The sequence below is a fragment of the Pteropus vampyrus genome, unplaced genomic scaffold (assembly GCF_000151845.1).
Source record: "Pteropus vampyrus isolate Shadow unplaced genomic scaffold, Pvam_2.0 Scaffold128, whole genome shotgun sequence".
In the NCBI taxonomy this organism is placed as follows: domain Eukaryota; kingdom Metazoa; phylum Chordata; class Mammalia; order Chiroptera; family Pteropodidae; genus Pteropus; species Pteropus vampyrus.
The window spans coordinates 3911019-3914615 of NW_011888909.1; the positions used below are offsets into that span (position 1 = coordinate 3911019).

Here is a 3597-nt window from a genome sequence, read left to right on the forward strand (position 1 = left end):
AGAAAATAAAAAAAGATCAAATATATGAATAATAAAATGTCAATAATTTCATATCTAACAATTACTTTAAATTTAAAGTGATTAAATACTCCAATCAAAAGATAAGGTGGCTCGATGGATAAGAAAATAAGACTCTTACATAGGCTGCCTATAAGAGACTCACTTCTGATTGAAAGACTCACAGACTGAAAGTAAAAGAATAAAAAAAAAAGGTTTCAGAAAAATGAAAATAAACAAACAAAAGCCAGAGTAGCAATACTTACATCTGACAAAATAAACTTTAAAACAAAGCCTATAGAAGGACCCAGAGACAAAGAAGGACTCAGTTATCCTGGGTATTTATCTGAAGAATCCCAAAACATTATTTTGAAGGGACATGTGAATTTATAAGTTCATTGCAGCATTATTTACAGTAGCCACGATATGGAGGCATCTTGGGTATCCATCAATGGATGAACAGATAAAGAAGAGGTGGTATATATATACAATGGAATATTACTCAGCCATAAAAAAGAATAAAATCTTGCCATCTGCAACTACGTGAATGGACCTAGAGGGTATTGTGCCGAGTGGAGTAAGTCAGACAGAGAAAGACAAATGTCATATGTGGAATCTAGAGAACAGGAAAAACAAACAAACAACAGAAACAAGCTCATAGATACAAAGAACATTTTGATGGTTGCCATATTGGTGGGTGTGAGATGAGTGAAGGGGGAGGAAATTAAGAGGTACAAATTTGTATTTACAAAATAGTCATTGAGATGCAGAGTGTAGCATGGGGAATATAATCAGTAGTGTTGTAATAACTATGTATAGTGTCAGACGGGTACTAGATTTATCCGAGTGATCACAAGTTATATAAATGTCTAATCACTGTATTGTACACCTGAAATTAGTATAATTTGCACATCAACTATAATTGATCAAAAGTAAAAATGTAAAAAGAATTTTCTAAAGCCAATAGCTATTTGTGATAGGGCAGAAAGCTGGGAAAAGCTTGATAACTTAAGGGCATCAATGTGTTGCTCCATCTGCTATAACCTGTCTACTTTCAAATTTCTTAAGTAAATAATAATTATATTTTTGATTTAAGATATTGTTCATCAAGATTTCTGTTACTTGCTGTCAAGTGCATTTCTAACTGATAAAACTAACAACGTTATCCCTCCTACCTAAGAGTGCTAGCAAACAGGAAAGATGGGCAAAAAAGTGGGTAGCAAATAAATTGTAAATAAAACGAGTATTCTTTAAAGGTTATAGATAGAACTAAGTCTACTTGTTTGGCAGTCTCTAGAATAAAAATAGTAAAGCAAATCAGTTAATAATAAAATAAGAAGGAAGAGAAGAAAAGTAAGAATCATTAACATTTATTTGTAGTTTACTAAGTTCTAAGTGATTTAAATGCATTGCATTATTAATTCAGATGAGAACTCCTGTACCGCGGTGATTCAAGAAAGAGTACCAAGTCAAATAAGTAGCTGGGGCTGCTACTGGAACTGTGTAATGCAGAAAAGAGTATTATACTGAAAATCAGTAGATGTGCATTCTAGTTTTGATACTACTATTCATGTGCTCTGTGAATTCAGAGAATCGGTTAATATTTCTGGGATGGTTTTTCTTCCTTTAAAGACAAATATTGGAGAAAATTATCCAAGGGGTCCACTTGAAATCTAACATTCTAATTTCCAACCTATTTAGTCTGACTTAGGTAATTTGGCTAGATTTGTAAGAATTCATGAAATATTTAGAAAACATCATGGTCATGTCAAAGAAGCTAAAACAATTGATTATGTCAAGCTCCAAACACTTGGCACAAATAATCAGTGCAGAATACAGAAGACAGGATTCTGTCAATGGCGTTAATAACTTCCTAAGCACTCTCAACATATTAATACTTAAGAAAGGAATTACTGTCCAGGTAAGATGTGGATTTGTTGTCACATCTATACAATCTATGCTAATGTCAAGAAACCATTTTAATTTGATTGGGGGATACAATGATAGCATTTTTAGTAAGCAAAATTATTTCTATCTTGACTTCAACATTAAATTAGTTGACATTTTCTCAACACACACTTTTATTTTGAAAAAAAAGAAAGTGAAGACTGACTTGGGCCACAAATTGGAAAGCGGGGCTGAGACAAAAATATTTACATAAACAATCCATAAAGTCAATAATCTTCAGAGTGAAGACACAAAAGGTGATTTTGAAGTAGACTGAATAAATTGAAAAAAGTTATTCGAGCTGTAGAAAATTACATAGATATATATTTATGTTTAGCATCAGTAGTGAAATTACATTTTCTAGTGAATCTACAGCTCAGGGATTTAAAATATAGAACTTTTAAAATGCACCAAACAAAATTCCAAGGATTACAAGAAATGTTTTATTTATAATGTTTGCATGAATCTAGACATTGTGCCCATCTGTCTCTTCCAATATATTTTCAAAACCAGATTTTAGACTAAAACTAGAAAAGTAAAAGAAATAGTGTTCTGGCTCCTTCCCAATCTAGTTCAGTCTCTTATCTTATTTTTCACTGTTATAAACTTGTCAATACAATTTACCATAGTACCTTAACTTGCCAGTTTCATAGTGGTGTTTTGTGTCCCTTTTATAAGTTCTGCAAGGAGGTAGACAGTGATATCTATGTCTTCTTGAGCATCTTCTCCTCTACATTACCACATACTTGGTGTGGTAGGAGAAAAATAAATAATTATTGAATGAAGGAACAGAACTCTCATTACATTGCATTTCCTTACCAAAAAAACCTGAAAGAGTAAAATGCTCCCCCCAAAAGTGAAATTTCTCATTCACTCCTCTACGGCCCCAATGTGCCTCTTGTTTATACCCTCGATCTCCCTCTAATTTATTCGACTGTTGCTATTTAGTTCTACTCTGTTGTATATTTATGGTCTTAATGACCCTGAAACTACTTAAGAAAGCATCTCATATTCTTTTGGCAATCATCATTTAGTCTTCTATCACAAAGAGGTCCACTCTAAGCTGACTAGATGAGGACGAGCTGCACCCTCTTGCAAAACAATCTTTAAAAGGGGAGAAAAAGTTCATGACCATATTTAAGTAACTCAATCACAGTCTCAGGAATGTTAGGCTATGTGTTAGGTCCAGTGGCATTGTGCCCGTCATTCCCCTAGAGAACAGAAAACATCACGCATGAGAAAGGGCCAGAGTCTAAGCTCCAAGACAAGGTCCCTGAGGAATTCTCAGCTAAATTTTAGTTATCTGTCACTGCAATGTCTTTACCAAGGATTCAGAACAACTAAAAAATCTAGATATAACCAGATTCTTTGATCTATTCAGAGAAAGAAAAGAGTTACTTATTATATTTTACTATAGATTTAGATGAACTGAATAACTGAGCTAAGAATAAATACTAGTAACTCATAACTATGGGAACTTTTAGATAGAATGATGAACTCTGGACAGGGTTCCAAATGGGCAAGATTAGATATTAGCAAGTTTAAATTTGTCACCTCCAGTCAAAGACAAGTTTGCTTCTGAGCAAACCCCATTTCAGAGCCATTAAATAGAGCCGTATCACTGAAAGTCTCCTAAAATACATCCTTAAAATG

The 3597-nt window shown here is 33.4% G+C and overlaps 1 protein-coding gene and 1 long non-coding RNA gene across 7 annotated transcripts in view; one reads left to right on the plus strand and one right to left on the minus strand.

Annotated features, from left to right (window-relative positions):
- The window catches only part of CALN1 (calneuron 1), a 537511-nt gene that overhangs the window by 298963 nt on the left and 234951 nt on the right, over window positions 1-3597 (minus strand). The gene's annotated exons all lie outside the window — the stretch shown is intronic.
- Window positions 2481-3597, plus strand: part of LOC111744146 — a 12220-nt gene continuing 11103 nt past the window's right edge. The window contains exon 1 of the long non-coding RNA XR_002782021.1: window positions 2481-2491. This is a non-coding gene — a long non-coding RNA (uncharacterized LOC111744146). The remainder of the gene's footprint in view (window positions 2492-3597) is intronic.